This window comes from Camelus bactrianus, chromosome X, assembly GCF_048773025.1.
Source record: "Camelus bactrianus isolate YW-2024 breed Bactrian camel chromosome X, ASM4877302v1, whole genome shotgun sequence".
NCBI lineage: Eukaryota > Metazoa > Chordata > Mammalia > Artiodactyla > Camelidae > Camelus > Camelus bactrianus.
Window position 1 is genome coordinate 9,750,234 of NC_133575.1, and position 19,525 is coordinate 9,769,758.

At 45.6% G+C, this 19,525-nt stretch overlaps 1 long non-coding RNA gene across 1 annotated transcript; it reads right to left on the reverse strand.

Moving 5' to 3' along the window:
• Positions 1-4,043: 4,043 nt before the first annotated feature.
• On the reverse strand, positions 4,044-17,346 carry LOC123620027 (uncharacterized). The gene is made up of 3 exons (XR_006728735.2): positions 17,179-17,346; positions 16,844-17,064; positions 4,044-5,283 (listed from the first exon to the last, which is right to left on the reverse strand). It is a non-coding gene; the product is annotated as an uncharacterized LOC123620027 (long non-coding RNA).
• Between the last annotated feature and the right edge of the window lie 2,179 nt (positions 17,347-19,525).

Genomic DNA, 19,525 nt, shown 5'->3' on the forward strand with positions numbered 1-19,525 from the left:
TCCGAGCGCTTATTAAACACAAACTGCTATACCTCAGCCCCACAGTTTCTGAGTCAGTAAGTCTGGGATGGGGGCCTAAAAATTCCCATTTCCCAAGTGCTGCTGCTGCTGCTGCTGCTGCTGGTCCAGGGACCATGCTTTGAAACCACTGTGTGTAGCTAACGTTTTAAAAAAAACAATCAACCACCTCTGGAAAGCTAGGTTATGGGGATCTTCACTCTGGGCACACAAACATTGGCACATGAACATATTTATAAAGGTTAAATAAAGTGACGGTTGGCTCATCGGAAATGTCGACAGACTGATTTTATCAGCTCATTGGTTCAGCTTAGAATTACATTCTCTCATTCATCACCAATCCCAGCTCCTGTGAGAGAATTTCAGCACAGAGTCCAAGGGAGGTACCACTGTGCCTAGAAACAGACGCCTCAGCAGTCGAGTGTTTGGGAAGAAGGCTGGGTCGGGAGTTCGGAAGCCTGGGCTCCATACCTGCCTACCCCAACCCCCACCCCCACCCCCACCCCCGCTCCGAGTGGCTGTGGGGTCATTGGCAAGTGGCTGCAACCAGTGTGTCCTTAGTTCCCCCAGATACAAAGTTTTAAGAGACCTTAACGGTCACTTCCAGCCCTGAGCTCCTCTGCCATTACACCAGTATTTACCTTTGGGACCCCAAGCAAACTACTTGACTTGCAGGTCTTAGTTTCTTAACCTGTTAAATGGGTACAGTGCACTCAGGTCTCTCCAGTGCTTCCAGCTGGCCTTCTTTGAGCATTCTACCCAGAACATTTTGATGATCCCCGTCATGACTACCAGACTCTTTGTCCCCAACTGAAAAGGGTCAGAGAAAAGCAGCAACACCTGAAAGCACTAGTTTGAGTTTTTTATAAAAAGAGGAAACAGAAAGAGTCATTGATTTCTTGTTGGACGCTCTCTGACATGTGATGCGATCGCAGTTCCTGGAATCTTGTGCATTGGGGTCATTAATCGCCAAGCTGACTCAGGGACCTCACAGGTCCTGACAGGTCAGGAGCGCGGGGCGCTCCTCATAAGCTCCAGGGCTCTGCTTTAATCCTCGGGGACTCCACGCAGAAATCCATCATGGTGTCTTCAAAGCGGTGTGGTCTATTGTATGAGTGCAGACTTGGGTAACCCCTGATGAGCGAATTAGGAGCACAATGCACATCGCGTGAGTGGAGACACCCCTGATTAAAAATGAATCAACTTGGTAATTCAGAGAAAGCACTGCAGTGCTGACCTTAAGGTTCTCAGGAAACAATTAGACCTCCTGTCTCTTTAGTCTGTATATTGAGGCAGGAAAGCCACACAACGTGCGTGGAGTGGAAATTTTTCTTTATTCAGCCATTCAGTTGGATCTCAACGTGTGTGCGCGTATGCACTTGTGTGTGTGTTAGAGGAAACAAATGTGCCAAACAGTAAACATCTGGTGTGCTATGTAGACACAGCTACTTGCGACGCGCAATGAAGAGAAAGAAAGCAGGGTAAGAAGGGCAGGTTGGGCTGGGGCAGGCCGCTCGGGTGGGCAGCGTGGGGAGGAGTTGCTGTCTTCTCTAAGGATGTAAGCTGACTCTCAGATACAGGGGACTCTGAGCAGAGTCTCGAGGGCCACGAGGGGTGAGCTGTACTGCCGCGTGGAGGGACAGTGCTCCCGGCAGGAGGGACATTGGTACCCAGCGAGCGGAGTGCTCAGGAAATGGCAGGACGGTCCAGGGCTGGAGCAGAGGGAGCTGGGGGAAAGGGGCCTGAGCACAGGGATGACATGAGCTGACAGGAGTTCTTTTTGAAAGGATGCCTCTGGCTCGACGTGGAGACTGCACTGTGGAGGGGAAAGATGGAAACAGGGAGACCATTGAGGAGACAGGAATCTAGGCTAATGAGATGTGACTTAAGATGGTTATTAGGCCTGGAGGTGAAGTGTCCAACTCCAGATATATCCATATTTTGAAGGTCGAGTGAACAGAATTTGTTAATGATCTTGCTATAGGATGTGACAGAAAGAGAGAATCAAGGATAAATCCAGTGCTTTGAGTGTGAGCTACCGGAAGAAGGAAGCTGCCATTTGCTGACATGTAGAAAACTGAGGGGGCCGAACGTGTAAAGGGTGGGGTAGGAAACAAGGGTTTGCTCTGGAATGTTCCACCTTTGTGCTGCCTATTAGATACCCATGGGGAGATGTCATGTAGGCCGTTGGAGTCCAGAGTCCAGAAGGGAGGTCTGAGCTGGAGACACAGTACTGGGTGGTGTCAGCCCCATCTTTTTCTTAAACAACCACAGATTCTAAGCCTCAGTGGTAAACAACATATTCCAGCCAAGAAACTCTAGATTCATAATAGATTTTGCTAACATAAAACAATGTATAAACAAGTAAAACAAAACCATGATGGTTTTAAATAAAATTCATCTTCAAATGAAACATGTGAGTATAATTTTATAGCCAGAACAGGCACGTTCCAACAATATTCTAGGGCTCAAATTAGACAGCTGGTCAGCTAGGCCCAGGAATGACTAGCCCTCCTCCCTCCATATCTCCATGCCTTTGTGAAAGAAGGGGTCAGTGAATTGGACTTCATCAAGATTAAAACCTTTAGTGCATCAAAGGACATTATCAAGAAAATGAAAAGACAACCTACAAAAAGGAATAAAATATTTGCAAATCACGTGTCTGATAAGGGGCTGATGTCCAGAATATATAAAGAACTCTTGCAACTCAACAAAGAAAGACAGACAACCCAATTTTAAAAATAGGCAAAGGACTTGAATTGATATTTTTCCTAAGAAGATATGCAAATAGCTAACAAGTACCTGAAGAGATGCTCAACATCATTAGCCATTAGAGAAATGCAAATGAAAACCACAGTGAGCTGTCACTTCAAACACCCAAGGATGACTATAATCAAAAGAGTGGATGCAGATACTACTGCTATATATAAAATAGATAAACGACAGGGCTAGCACAGGGAACTTTATTCAATACCTTGTAACACCAGAAATGAACACAACATTGAAAATCGACTATACTTCAATTAAAAAAAAGACCAAATTAAAAAAGTGGAAAATAACAAGTGGTGGTAAGGCTATGGAGAAATTGGAACCATCGTGCCTTGCTTGTAGGAATGGCAAATGATGCAGCCACTGTGGAAAACAGTGTGGTAGTTCCTCAAAAAGTTAAACATAGGATTATCAAAACATCCAGGAATTCCACTCCCAAGAAAATGGAAGCAGAGACTTCAACAAATACTTGTACACCAGTGTTCACAACTAATGAATATTATTCAGCCATGGGAAGGAAGGAAGTGCTGATACGTGCTACATTGTGGATGAACCTTGAAAACATAATGCTGAGTGAAGGAAGCTAGACCTAAAAGACTACACAGTATATGATTCTCTTTATACGCAGCATCCAGAATAGGTAAATCTACAGAGGAAGAGAACAGAGTGGTGGCTGCTTGGGGGATAGGAAGTGACTGCTTCCTGGCTACGGGCATTTCTTGGGGGATGATGAAAACATTTGGGAACTAGACAGAGGTGGTGATTGCACAACACTGCCCATGTACTAAATGCCACTGAATTGTTCCCTTTAAAAATGGTTAATTTCATGTGATGTGAATTTCACCTCAATTTTTAAAGAAAACTAAAAATTAGAAAGGATCGGCCAAAAAATTTGAAAAGCCAGTGTCCAAAGCAGACCCTGCTTTGCGGCAGGAAGGTTATTCTTCCACAGATCTTCATAAATAAGGCCTTGTGTCTCCAGAGCAGAATCCTTCAACACAGCAGTCTCCTTTATGCGGGGGGAGCCAACGCTTTCCTGAAAAGCAGGCATCGAAAGGTGGTCGTTTCCCTAATTTACGTCCACTGCGTTTATATATTCCATTGCTTCCCAGGGTTGAAGTGTTTTGAAAATAACTTTTAACGAACTAAGCAGAATAGCCTGATTCCTTGTTTACCAAAAAGGAAAATGAAAGAGACGGAAAGGCAGGACTGAGCAAACTGTGCCTTTGAAAGCACAGACTGTATGGGGAGGGACACGCTGCTATTTCCAGTCTCGTGTGGGTGTGAGGACAACAGGCTTCTGGAAACAGCTGTTTCACAGTGGAATGTGGGAAGTCTCCTGGGACTCAGAGACCCACCCTCCACAGTGAACCAGGGGAAAGTTCCCAAGAGCTTGGAGAGTTCAGTGCATTTAAACCATTTGAAATGGGGACTCAGCTCTGGGGTTTGACTGAGCTGTAGTATTATTTAGCGAGGCTTTGCTCCCTCTGTTCAAAAGAATGACTCCAGGGAACTGAAAAGCTAAACCAGAAACAGACATGATGTACTTTCCAGAAGAATGACTCTCCTCAAAGCCACTTCTGCAGGGATCCAGCCTCCCTCTGGGGGTCTGACAATCTGCCCACTTCTGGAAGGAAACCGACTTGGGTGGAGGGACCATTGACCTCTGTGCAAACTTTTGTTTCAAGATCCAGCATTCAATGCAAACTCTTTGTTATGATGAAGGATTGAAGATGATTTGAAGACTGAATTTGCTTTTGTTTTTGTTTTAATGAATCATGGTATCCACCTTTCAAAGCTTGTCCCCATGTCCTGAAAAGTAAAACCAACCCATTTCCACCCAGCTACAGAGAACACACTATAAATAGGACCCCCAAATGGTGGTTCGGTAAAAGCTGGGTAACAAGTTGATCCATTTATTTTTGTTTTTCCTATAAAACTTTGTGTCTTAAACATAATGAGGGTAAGGAAGAAGTCTTGTAACTTTAAGTATAATTACTTTAAGGGTGTATCTTTAGCTGCATGCTGGTCAACATTGTTAGCATTCATTCATTCTGTCATTCACCCATTCAGCAAATACATATTTACTGCTTGCAGCGTGCTAGGCATCATGCTAGGCGTGGGGATACAGTGATAAGCAATGCAGACACAGTCTCAGTGTCAGGGAGCAGGTGATGCACAGAGGAATACAGAGAACCGTTTACCCCGCTGGGCGCTGAGATGGAAGGGGATATTTTCCATCATCCAAGGTCAAGGTCTTCTTCCCCCATCCTTCATTTCTGTTTTAAAATTAAACTCTATCCATGATGAAATACAGCAGGACCATCCTCTTCTAGAAACATGGGTCCTCAAAATCATCAGAAGGAAATAGTCCAGTTCTACATTTCCCAAAGTCAGGATGATTCAAAACTAAACGATGGTGACGGTCCGGGCAGAGCTGGAACTCAGGCCTTCCTCCTTCACTTCTCAGGTTCTCAGCTCTGGGTCTCCTGTGAACTAGACCAAGAACACATGTGACTCCTGCCAAACAAACACTAACTTACAGTTAAATTTGCTGAGAAAACTCACAGCTCACTCCCTCAAAACTGTGAAGTCTGCAGAGTACTAGCTCAGCTGAACGATGCACAGTTTATGTGGCCAAAAATGCATGCCACTTACACAGTCACACAGGAGTCCGGGGATCCCCAGTAAAATCTACTTCCTCGATCGTGTTCTAGCCTTCCCCAGTAACAGTAGGTACCACTTGCTTCACAATTGCATAACTGAAAGGCCCATAGTAATATTTTTTCTCCAAAGCAAAGGGATGTTTCCCTCAAATGTAAATCCGTATCTCTACGCCTTAGGAAGCAAAATACAATCCCCCATGTTTAACCACCTGTTTTTCCATGATCTGTTCTTCAAGCTTCCCCTGAAGCTTTAAATGAGATCCACTCCTAACTGGGATCTCCTAACTTGTTTACACAATTTGCAGGTGGCACAAAGCTGAGTGTTGGTGGAGGGAAGAGCTGAGAGAGCTTTGATCAAAATTAGCCTTGACAGGCTGGATTCAGACCGCAGTATCGTCCAGGTAACTTCCGACTAACGTCTTCCCCTCCAGGCAGAGAACATTAGCCACAGAGGAACCAGGTTGAGAAGCGGCCACGTAGCACCCAGGCCTTGGACTTCAGGCCTAAACTGACCTGAAATTCTATATGAAATCACAACATAACAGGAAGACCACAGCTTTGGTTTATTTAGTTAGATTTCTATTTTTTAATGGAGGTACTGGGCATTGAACCCAGGACCTCGTGCGTGCTAAGCACACACTCGACCACTGAGCTACACCCTCCCCCCTGGACCACAGCTTTGGGGATTACAAAAAAGGTTCTCACCCTCTATTTAACCTCTCTCATATTCAGTTTCTTTAAACAATAACATTATAATATCCCCTTTCTACCCTGAGCTTTTCTGAATTCGGCAGTGTTAGAGTATTTTTCACTCTCTTCAGCACTTGGGAAATATAAGTTATTTGCTCTGTCCTGATATTAAGTTACTTTAGTGAATATTTGAGTGGGATAGTGGAGAGGCAGCTGCCTTGAGGTTAAATGGTTCAAAACCAGTTGGGCAATAGCTGAACAGTTTATCACAGCAAACAATTGGCCTTCCTAAGTTTAGATTTCCGGATCATTGTTGGAGGCCCTGAAGGAGGTCAGGGACAGGGTTACATGGGCTGCAGAGCTCTCACTGAAAACAATTTATGTAAAATAAAATAAAACAAAACAGAACAATAGGGGACAAGGGGCATATGGGAAATCTACCTTCCTCTTAATTTTGCTGTGACCCTAAGACTGCTCTTAAAAAAACTCAGTATTAAAAAAAAACAAAACACTGCCATCAGTGGTACACTGCCTGTAGGGGGGCCTCCTGGCATTCATGCCCTTATGCAATGCCCTCTCCTTAAAGGTGAGCTGGACCGAATGACTTCTGACTAAGCAGCTTCTAACTAGAAGGATACAGCAGAAATAATGAGTCGTGACTACTGAGATTAGGTTACAAAAAAGACTGTGGCTTCCATCTTGCTTTCCTGCTCTTCCTCTTTCACTGGCTCAGTCTGATGGAAGCCAGTTGTCATGTTGTGAGATGCCCTGGGGAGAGGCTGACATGGCAGAGAACTGAAGGAGGATCCAGCCAACAGCCAGTGAGGAACCAAGGCCCTCAGTCCAGCAACCTGTGAGGAACTTAGTCCCGCCAGCATCACTTGAGTGAGCTTGGGAAAGAATCAAAGAATTTAATGATGTGAAGTTTCACTGGTAATTGATAGGACAGATCTGAAGCCAGAAATGCAGACATACTCTCCTCTTCTTTTAAAATGAACATAGCCAAGACATGGAAACAACCTAAATGTCCATTGACAGATGACTGGATGAAGATGTGCTACATATATACAATGGGATACTACTCAGCCATGAAAAGGAATAAAATGCCATTTGCAGCAATATGGATGTACCTGGAGATTGTTATTCTGAGTGAAGTCAGCCAGAAAGAGAAACACAGATGCCATACTGATAACACTTAACATGTGAAATCTAAAAAAATGACAGAAATGAACTTATTTAGTAAACAGAAACAAACTCACAGACATAGAAAACAAACTTGTGGTTACTAGGGGGAAAGCAGTGAGTGGAGGGATAAACTGGGAGTTTAGGATTTTCAGATACTAACTACTATATATAAAATAGATAAATAGCGAAGTCCTACTGTACAGCAAAGGGAACTATGTTCAATAGCTTGTAATAGCCTATAATGAAATAGAATATCAAAAAGATATATATACATATATATGTATATATATCTCACTGTGCTGTACACCAGAAATTAACACATCATAAACTGACTATACTTCAATTTTTTAAAAATTTTTAAAAGAACATAGAATATGCCTGTGTGCAGGGTTTTCTTCCTTTTCCTCCCTGTCTTCTCCTTCCTCCTTCTAATGAAATCGATCCCAGAGAAAGACACCACAGTCAGCGTAGGGGTGTGAGAATGGAGAGCAGAGATCAGAATGGGGCACTGGGGGACCGCCTGAGTGGACACCTCACAGGAGAGCCAGACCGCTTAGAGCAATTCATCTTTTGAAGCTGACAAGAATGATGCCTGACCATTCACACACCCGGCAGCCTTCCCATCTGAGTCAGCAGCTGGATTTATTCCCAGTTGTCAGGAGCCCCATTGGAGGTGATCTCCATCCAGTTTGTTATGGACAATTGTTCAGATCCCCCAGGCAGCCTTCTCAGTTTCTTCTTGGCTGAAGGCATGAGGATGGTCAAAGACTGAATGGGTGTGCGTGTGTCCTTCCCTCTGTCACTGATAGGATGATTCTGATAGTTAGGGTCAGGCCTCTAGAGGTCCTGGGCTGCCTTTGATAGATTCAGCTTTGATGCCTGGACATCCCAAAAGTTTAGAGATCCTAAGTAAGTTCCGAAGACAGAAGGGCTAGTGCTATGAAACAAAAAAGGGTGAAATGTAACTGCCATGTCAGCAAGGATGCAGTGGAACAGAGTCAGGGAAACACACCCAGTTCTTAAAATTCTAATGCCAGATCTGCTGCTGGCAAGATCTTTCCAATAAAGCAATGAGCAGTTCTGTGCTTTTATTTCTTCACCAACTGTACAATCATACCACCTGTTGATCCCAAAGGAGTAATGGCAGGTTAACTCCATAAACAAATCTTATTTTAACACTATTTATGCTCAAAATGGCTGCAAGATCTGTACTGGCCCAACCAAAGGCTGTTTAATTACTCAACTGTGAATCTGTATTCTCCCTTATATGGCCTCGTGGACCTTAAACAACCTGACTACATTACCCGTGATTTATGAAGCACTTTGCATTTAAAATAATCCTCATTTAATTTTCACAACAAAATTGAGTGGAAGATGTCTCTATCACCAGTTGACAGATGAGTACACCAAGGTTTACAAAGATAAGTAACATGCCCCGTTACACACTCCATCCCCTGACCCCACTTTCTGGTGCCTCAGAGGACCTGACGTTCTGTTTCTTCATCTGTTGGTTGGTGTCTGTCCCCGCCACGGGAACACTGCCCTGTTCACTGCAGTGTTCCTAGGGCTCGCTACACTGCCTGGCACAGAGCAGATGTTCACGAGTTTAGGGAATGAATTTGCATGTCTTCCCACCTCATCATGATTGCTTTTCCTTATGATAAAAAGCCCAACTTCTTTCACCACTGGACTTCCAACAATATTTCAGACATTCAACCCTGGGCGTCGTAACATTTTACGATGGAAAGGGACCCTGGCAAGTCACCAGCTTTCCTAGTATCCCCAGATTACTCAAGAGCAATTACCCAGCGTTCATAGTCACCTATCATGTGCCAGGTACAGTGCCCAGCACCAGAGGTACAATGGGAATTAAGAAAAAGAATATGAAAATGAATATATGTACATGCATGTATGACTGAAGAATTGTACTGCACACCAGAAATTGACACAACATTGTAAACTGACAATAACTCAAAAAAAAAAAAAAAAGGGACTATTTAAGTTGCTCCCTGAGAGGAAGAGACAGAGGGAGGCACGGTGTCCACACCACGAGGCCAGCGCAGCGTGTCTGGGAGAGCTGGGGAGCAAGAGTGTTACTGGGCTCAGCTCTGGCTGCTTGCCACTCCAAAATCAGTACTTGAGAGAGGGAAATTTGGTAGAAAGGAAAGTTGCCTTTAATCAGAATGCCGGCAGTCTGGGGAGATGATGGGCTCAGTGTCTGCAAAAACCAACTCCGAAGATTCTGCTCCGCCATGAAAGTTTTAAAGGAAAAAGGGAAGTAATCTCAGCTAATCATGGAGACAGGGTCTGAGTCGGCGCCATCCCCACCGCGCTTGTCGACGTCTTGTGATCTTTCCTTAGATTGCTACCTTGTTCACACGTTTTGTTCCCAAGATGACCGAAGGGAAAGCTAGGGAGGAGATCTGGTCATCTGTGAATGACTTATTCTCCATTTCTACTTCTCTGATTTATGAAAAGAAGAAACAGGTTAAGCAAGGGATTGTGTGATCAATATTTGAAAAGTGTGCTTGGACTGGACATTAGTGGAACTCGGAGGTGCCTGGTTTAAAGTGAATGACAAGACATAAGGGGCCTCCTGTAGAGAGCTCTTTTCCTGCCCAAAGCTGCTTACAAGAGAAGGGGCCCTTAGCCTGAGGAGAGGAAGAAAGGCTATCAAGGAAGATTTCGTGGCAGTGGTGATTTCTATTCAGAAGAAAGAACTTATCCTGAAAAGTAGGAAGAAAATAATATCCAGGCAGAGGCAACAGCAAAAGCCAGGCACAGAGACATTTCAAGCAGTCTAACTGCGTGCATTTCAGAATAATGAGTTGGAATGGGCACTAGACCAGAGCCAATTTGGAAGGTGCGTAGTAAGTTCTGTTTTGACAAGTGGAGTTAGAGCAGCTTGCAAGACTCCAAGGGGAGAAATCCAAAAATAACTTCAGCTATGAATGTTAAGTTCAGGATGCGCCCAGCCAGGACTTGAGAGAAGAATGTGGGAATAATCAGCATATAACAGATGAGAAATAGAGACTCAGAGAGGTAAAGCAGTTTGGTGGTGACCACACTGTGGTTACCAGCATCTTGAGGCCTGGAGCCCAGCTCTATGCCCTAGCAGCCCAGGGCTGCTCCCACCACTTGCTGGCTTCCACCAAGCCAGGCCTCCAGGCTGCAGAGTGGCTAAAGTCCTGCTCAAAGGTGTCACCACTGTGCCCTCCAGGCCTCCATCTGCTTTTCCATAGAGTGGGTAGTTCACCGTGATCATGAGGCGGCCAGCGCTTGCCCAGGGATTGGAGTAAAACGCTCTCATTACTAATGTGGCTTGAAGATTCATTAGAGTGGGCGGCCACCCACACACCAGTAGTTATTCAACCTGTTGGAAAAACTCCCCCACCCCCATCGAACAGGCTCTGTTTCATTTTGAGGGATGTCAAATTTTAATAATATTGTACTTACATGTAAATATAATTACAGGTGGCAGAATAAATATAGGCATGGTATTATTTATCTTCTCTAGTGCCTCTGATTTAGAATCTGGAAAGCAGCCATTTATCTATAAGCCCAAACTTGTCACTGGCGTATACAGCAGACACCCAGATAACTGCTTTTGAACGCCATGGGGAAATGGACACCATACTCCCTGGCAGACAACGATCACATTGCTAGTGGACGTCCAATATGTGTTATTCCTTTCTTCCAGAATAACAATGCCCAGTCTTTATTTGATTCACGGCTGCTCAGAATAAAGACTAAACATCCAGATTTCTTCAGAGCTGGACATGGCCACGTGGCTAAATTCTGGCAGTGGGTCGAGAGAAGAAACGATGGGCCTTAAAAGAGAAAGGCTGTGCCCTACCCTTTCCCTCTCGCATGCAGGCACAGGTGACAAACTAAGGTCACAGCAACCGGGAGAAGGAGGCTGCATCCTGATGTTGTGGAGCCATTGTGCCAGAGAGAGAAATCAACTGTCTCGGCCACGGTCGTGAGGCTTCCTGTGGCAAGCTGCTGCATCAGCAGCCTATCTGTGGCAGACACCGCAGGCGGTTTAAAAGGATTCAGCAGAGAATCTGTGACACTATGCCTATTAAAGAAAGTTTGGAGGGAAGGGTAGAGCTCAGGGGTAGAGCGCTTGCTTAGCATGCACATGGTCCTGGGTTCAATCCCCAGTACCTCCATTAAAAACATTATTTAATTTTTTTAAAAAGAAAGTTTTTTTCTGATTTTTTAGAAAGAGGCATATCATTCATTTAAATGCACAAAATCTTAAGTGTACCATAGCTTGGTAAAATTTTCCATGTGCATATACAGTCCTCCCGTGGTACCCGTGGGGGACTGGTTTCAGGACCCTCTGCAGTTACCAAAATCTCTGGATGCTCAAGGCCCTTGTGTGAAATGGCAGAATATTTCTGTATAACCTCTGCACATTCCTGTATACTTTAAATCATCTCTAGATTATTACTTACACCAACTATAATGTAAATGTGATGTAAATGGTTATAAACCCAACGTAAATGCTACATAATTAGTGGCCATCACTCAGCAAATTCAAGTGTTGCTTTTTGAAACTTTCTGGAATTTTTTTTTTTTCCCACCTGCAGTTGGTTGAATTTGTGGATGTGGACCCTGTGGATTTGGAGGGCCAACTGCAATTACGAAACCATCATTCAGTTCAAGATAAAAAGAAGGGGTGGGCAAACCGCAGGCGGACTCAGTCCTACTTTGGTAAATAAAGTTTCAGTGGAACCCAGGCGTGCTGACTTGTTTATGTATCGTCTGTGTCTGCATCACGCTAGGATGGCAGAGCTGAGTGCTTGGCACAGACTGCGCCCGACAAAGCCCACAATATTTACTGAATAAGTTTGCCAACCCCTGTTATAGAACATTCTGGAGCACACCGGAAGACTCCTTCCTGTCCTAAAAATGAATTTTACCCATCAAATCTTGGAATTGGTGAGCAAGAATGATAATAGAAAGAGGACTACGCCAGGAAGGTTGCATTTGCCACGCAGGCTAGACGCCTCTGTTGGTTTTCTCCTCTTCGTTGGAACAATCAGCGTCTAACAGTTTTAGCTTGTCAACAAGTAGCCTGCCAGTGCCTGGCAGAACTTCAATTTTTAAAATGATCTCACAAGAGTGACTAGGAATTACATTAAATGAACCGGAGTGGAGAGGGAAACAGATTTCCTGGGCAGCTGCATTCCCGCCTTTGGTCTGTCGCTCTACAGTCGGGTCTGACCGTGGCTTGGTCTATACTTTCCTTTGTTTACTTATTCGAAGTTCCAGGACGTGGCACATCAGAAGGGGGCTGAGAGTTCATGGGTGTGCTTAGGCCCCAGTTCTTACATAATCGTCCAGTCCATTTGACTTTGCAGCATCCGTCACATAATTTTTGTGCCTCCTTCACCTCCAGTCTGCCACTTGAGGTTATGTATCTGTTCTATAAGGCACCTGCCCTGTTGATAATACCAAGAAAGAACCAAATAAGTGAACCCAACAGCTCGGTTGCAACTGTCCTTTTGCCTGGGCAGGAAGACACACACCCACAATAAATCACCACTGCCCAACAATCACAGGACCCAGATTAACGAGAAGCTTGGCCCTCTGTCCAGGATGCTCTAAGAACATTCAGCACTTTGGGATGGCAAGATGGCTCCCCTGAATAGATGGCAGAGACCAGGTACTCTCCTCCGCCAGAAAATCTTGGAACAGATGCTTCGAATTCTAAAGCATTCTATCCGGTGCTCCGCTCCGTTTATCCAAACACAGACAACCAAAGGGCCACCGTAATAATAAAGAGGACATCCTGGACGCACATCCCCCAGAGCACAGGCAGAAGCAAGGCCACACCCAGCTCTCAAAGAGATTCTGTTCCAAAACTCGTGTTAATGTTTTAAGAATTCCGAAAGCACACTTAGATTGGAACTGTGATTTCATGGGTGATAGGCTCTGAGCCCAACTCTCCGAAGTCTATTCATCCTAGTCCCAAGCTAATACTCCAGCTAAAAGAAAAGAGTTATTTTTACACCGTCTGGGAAACTTGAGGAAACAGCCTTTCTTGGCTAGCCTGGGGAGCACGTGACTGCGGGCGCCGCTGTTTCAGTGCGCCATGGCGGGAGTGGGTCGCAGCAAGGGGTGAGCGCCTGGTACAGCCAGCCTCTTCCAGGCCTGCGCTGAGACGATGGCGGACGCAAGGGTTCCTGGTCGCAGGGCTGAGGAGGATGCACAAGGTGAAGCTGGGGCCCAACCCATACCCCAGTGCACTCTGGCCTGACTTCCAAAGGCTAGCATCTCAGCCCTTGGCCCACTGGCTGTCTTTGGTGGCCCAAACCTCACAGCAGGCTCTAGGTGCCAGAGAGACACCCTCACTCCAGCAGAAGCCCTTGGCACGGACCAACCTCCCAGAACCTCTAGGAGGGAGAAGGCTGAGACACACGTTCTGCACTGGCACCCGGTTCCCCAGTAAGATGGAGCTCGTGTTGCCCACCACGGACCCAGCTGGATAAAGCTGTTTTTCTTGGCTTCCTTCCCTTACCTGTCTCACTTCCCTACTCCTAACTCAGTGTTTCCTGGGGTTATCCCCTCCCAAGTTACTTGCACTTAAATCCACGTCTCAGGATCTGCTTCTGACAAAACCCAAACCAAGGGAGGGGGCCTATGAAAGTACAAGTCCCAAGATGTGTGGACAGCTCCCCAGCTCCTGTGGCATCCGCTGGCCTCTCTTCTCCGCATATGAACCCACATCCCAACCTCCCTCAGCCAGCGCCCTCCAACCCTTCAGTGCCCCTGCTGTAGGCTGAATGTGTGCATCCCCCCAAATTCATATGTTGAAATCCTAACCCCCAATGTGGTGACATTAGGAAGTAGGGGCTTTGGGGGGATTAGGTTAGGACGGTGGCACCATTATGAATGGGATCAGTGCCCAGAGAGCTCTCTTGTTCCTTCCACCATGTGAGGGCACAGTGAGAAGACAGCCATCTCTGAACTAGGAAGATGGTCCTCACCAGACACGAATCTGCCAGCATTGTGATCTTGGACTTGTCCAGAACTACAAGGAATAGTATCTGTTGTTTGAACCACCCGGTCTGTAGTATTTTTGTTAAAGCAGCCCAGATGGACTACGACAGCCGCTTTGCAGAGCACTGAATTGTAATGGCTAAAGCAGGAAGCTATTTAAGAAATGCACTTGACATTGCAAACGAGGTAGGGGGATTAAGTGAAACCTATGCCTGCTGCTTTTTGGCAATTTCACAACACATGGAAATTGCAGATTGGAGCTGCCAAATCACGGTTACTTGGTTTTAAAACTCATAGGGGAGTTTTAATAGCACTTTTTACTTTTATCTGTCTTGCTGTCTACTTGTCTGTCTATCTTTCAGACAAGGAAACCAGACTATTCTTGCTAGCACAGAAGTCCCGTTTCCTGCCGAGGTCCTTGTTCAGATGCTTGGTGTTCATTAGCCGTGAGGATCATTTTTATGAATCCCCTTCTCCCATGCCCCCTTTCTCTAGGTAGAGCACCTCCCCTCCACTCCTGCGTCCCCCCACATCGCAGTCACTTCCCCACACCACTCCCAGCTCTGCCTTTACGGCACCAAGAATGGAAGACAGCGTTTTCCCTCACCAGGGCAGCTGGCGTCAGGGAAAGCCAGGCTCTCCTCCCCGGCCCTGTCCGTAGTCTCTCCCAGTGTTAACACAAGGCTGCGAGCGTGCTGGCAGCCTTCACGACAAGGAAGAAAAGTGGCAACAGAGAAGTAGCTTCAGCTGGGATTCGACATCAGGCTGTCCCCAGAGTTTACTAGCGCAGTAAGGAGTGAAGTCGCACTGTCACCCCAGGTGCCCCGAGCGTGAGAGGCGGGCAGCCCAGCAGTGGCGCGTGTGAGTGCGGGCACCGTGCCAGGGCCCGGATCCGCATCAGTGCTGGGCGACCTTGGGCAAGTCAGTTACATTCTCTGTGCGTCAGCTTCCCCATCTGTAAATCAGGGGCAGTAGCAGTATCTTCCTTGCAGCGTGGCTGCAGTGTAGACAAGCCCCAGAGTGCTTACTTAGCACGGAGCTCGGCAGATGGTAATCTCTTAATGAACGGCAGGAGTTGTTACTATGAGCCAAGATCCTGACCTTCCTTCTCTCTCTTCAAGGCAGAGCCCATTCTTAGCATTTCTAGTCTCTTTAGGAAAACCTCTCTCCCTTACTGACAATAGCCATGCTCACTCAGGTCCTTCCTCTACCCTGGCAACCCCAGAACACAAGAATTCACAGAAAAAATTCAGGATGGAGAAGCCACAGTCTGAACTAGTCTGAAAACACTGAGGTCCCCCCCAGTGGAAGAGAGGAGACTCCCTCATTCTTCCTGCAGCCTTTTAGGTTCCTGTGAGTGATTCCTGCTGGATGGACCTGCACACATGTACACATGCACGCGCACATACACATACACGCCCTTCTGAAGGTCAGATAGTGATTCTTAGGGACTGGGGAGGCTCAGTCCACTGAGGGACAGGTGAGTCAGCCATGATTCTCCCATCCACAGTGGGAATGGCATCTCCTCTTGCTTTTGTTCTCTTTTCTCCTCCTTCTGCTCCGGGACCAGTACCAGGGGTGCATCTCAGTCCCTGGGGAACAGAGCCTACGATAGCACCACTGCAGACAGCAGTGCTGTTTACCTTTAATTTTTACTTTTTGGTATACAGAGCCTTGGCTTGAGACTGGAATCAGATGCTTCTCTTTACCTTGGACTAGAAGAAATTGTTAGGCACCTATAATCTGTAGGGGCTGAACACTGAATGGAAATCAAAGAAGTATAAATCTAGTCCTGTCTTTAAACTGATTATGATCTAGTGAGAAGAAAAATTGTGGGAGAGAAAGAGAGAATAAGAGTGGTGCCCTCTGAGTAATTGGTCCTTGGCAGCAAAGTTAAAAATATGGTTTAAGAAAGAGTTGAAGAAGTTTGGGGCAAGCCTAACATATGTTTAACAATCCACTCAGAGCCCAGAATTCATCTTAGCTGCGATCTCCAAAACCCACCTAATATATTATGGGATTATTCTTTATATATTGCGTCAGCCTGCTTGTACCTTAAAGGGTTGACAGTACATACATGGACCCTAAATAGATCGCGCTGCCACCACAGTTCCTACCAGGGCCCGATCTACTTTTCAACTGTCCTCGGCATCTGAACAAGTTTAGGGCAAGAGTTTTGAGGAAGGGCTAGTGTTTTGAGGAAGGGCTAGCACTTGGAGGAGAACATTTGGCAGTAGGAGGTGGCATCGTTGTTGATTCTCATTTAGGACATTGCCACTGCCCTGGGACACTCATCTTTGGTTAGGAGATGATGTCAATAAGCGAAAGAGAACAGCAGGCAGCCCTGCGGGGCAGAATGCTGACGGGAGAGTTTCTCACGTGGCGTCTCTCCAAATTAAAGGAAATGTTCTAAATGAACGGTGGTGAACTCACGCCCTGCTCTGACTGGCAGCGTTCACCGCTAAACCTGTAAGTTGAAAGACATGTAAGGCAAAATTCACCCTCCTCTCAGCCTTCAGGGGATGAATCACCAAAGCAATCCTCCTATTTCTCCATGCAGAAAGGCAGGAGGCTTTCCAAAAAAGGTTGTGGTTTTTCTGTTTCCTTGGTTCCCCGACACATAGCTCAGCCATGATCACAGGCAGTGACAGGCAGGAACCTGTTGCCTTATTTGGGAATCCTGGAGCCCTCTTTGTAGGTGGAGCAGGTCAGACTGAAAAGTCTAGAGCAAAATGACAATAACAAAAATAAAGAGAATCAGATACCGGAAGTAGGCATTTTATCTAGAATAAATAGAGAAAACTGCCTGATCCAAGGAAAAAAAAAATTTTCATACCCACTTTTTTGTAAAGGTCTGCTAGGAAAGTATGCAGAATCTTCCGTTTTCTGTAGTGATTTCTCCCTTCTAGCCATCATGCTGTCTGCATTTCCCAGCTGCTGCAGAGACAGCTCTTCTTTTGGGGAGAGTTTGTGAATTACATCTACCAACAGTGCTCTCCAGAGATGCTTCTCAAGTGTCCCTCATTCTGACCCCCACATGTGCTGTGTAACATTTATTGTGGCACGCAGACAGCAGAAACTGATGAGGAATGGAGCCTAAGGGCAGGAATGCTCTGGATTTTATCGCTTCCTGTCTGTTTTCCCTTAGGGTGATGCAACTGGGGGGGCGCACCCAGCACAGATCTCAGCTACGCAGTGAGGTCTATAGAGAAGCAGGACTCTAGCTCGCTCTGAATCACTGGAAACTCTACAGAAAACATATGTTCCTCTGCTCAGGTATTCTTCCAGCGAGGCTGCTGCCAGCTACCACACCTTTCTACTCTGTTTCTCCAAATATGAGATCGCCCAGCTTAGAAAAAAAAGGACAGTGGGAAAAGGGAGGGAGACAATGAAGCAGTAATGGGTGTGTCAGCTCAAGTTGGAATGTGTGTCCATTGTCAACACTGAGTAACCAAGAAAAACAAACCCAAGTCCAGAATTCCTTCTCAGAGGTGGCGAGAGTGTCAACAGCATAATAGAGCAAAGGGTGCCCTCTGCTGTTATGGGGGATTTTTTTTTTTTTTTTAATTCAAAGAAAATTTTCAAGCTCCTTGTGAAACAGACATTATACGTATTTTAAAAAAAGGAAGCCATCTTGGGGTTTCTGCTCATTTAACCAGGCTGTGTTCTGTGTCAGGGGAGAGAGACTTGAGGGATGAAAAAGGCAACTCATGGAAATTCCATGTCACCCGGCTGCTGAGAGGAAATCGTGGCCTTGAGGGCTTTAGAGATCCGGGACAGTTTGCCTGGAAATAAAGCCGTCTCTCCGGAGCAGAGCCCTTCTTGGGCGGTGGCACACTCTGGCCAGCGTCTCCATTTATTTTCCTGTCCTTTCCCAGTAGACCAGTTTGGGCTTGTTATTAGATTCCTTTGTTTCCCCAAGGAAAGGAGCAAAAACACAGTTCTCACATAGGGCGATGAAACTTAGTGGCTTGGCCCACAGATGTTGCACAAAGATAAGAATTTTAAATACTAAAAACAAGTACCCAATTCTGATGAAAAATTAGTTATATAACTCAATGTATTGCCTAGGAATATTAACTGAGATATAAAATAATTGACCCAGATATTCAACAACATCGATGTTAATGCCTTCATATTCGCTCTCTTTCTCGTTTTTACTTTCCAAGTTGTGGGGGGTGGGTTCTATATTTTAGAAGACTTCGAGATACTGTATATCACTATACAAGTTTCTTTCACTTGTTGGAGAAATGCATTTATTTTGTTACCGAGTCCAAACTCACCCTGCTCACCACATGACAGGCCAATACATTGGGAGATGAGGAGTTGGGGCAAGGAATAATGACTTTATTTAGAAAGCCGGCAGACCGAGAAGATGGGGGACTAATGTCCTAGAGAACCATCTTACCCAAGTCAGAATTGGGGCTCCTTTTATACTAAAAAGGGGAGGGGTTGTGGTTGGTTGTTGCAAACTTCTTGGTGACGGAATCCTTTGTACTTGCAGCTGTCCACGTAGGTCAGGTCATGATGTTCCTGTAAACCTCCAACAAGACAAGTGTTACTCTCTATTCTGCAACTTTTGATCTCTATATGAACGGAAGAGTGTTACACCCTTGGAGGTCAGAGCCTTGAGAATGGGCTCTCCTGTAGATTTCAGGCTCGAGGCAACATTCTTTTACAAAAGGTGCAGAACCAGCGTGACTCAGCACCGGAAACAGAGCACAGGGTTAGAGCTCAAGGAACAGATCTAATGTGGAGTCTGATTTGTTTTTCCCTGTTACAATCTGAGGTTCTACAAATGGTCTTCTAATGGGAGGGAGAATGGAGGTTGGGGTGGAGACCAGTCTTTCCTTATCATCTTCCACAATGTCACACCTTGCACTTGATAAGATGCCTTGCTACTTAGCCTCTTTTTTTTTTAGCCAAATTAATCCCCTTGTCAAAGGGTCATAGTTGGAGTGTCTACATACTTAGATTTTTCTAATTATTTCTAATTTCAAACACATGTATCACTTGAACCCTTTTGGACCCAAGAAATGGAATCCAACTTGGCAAAAGAATTTATTGGCTTATGTTAACATTAAAGTCACAGGTGGGACTAGAACTCAGGACAGGCACCAAGAATCTGAATCTCATCAGTCTTCTCCATCTTTCACCAATATTGATTTCATCCTCCTATTTCT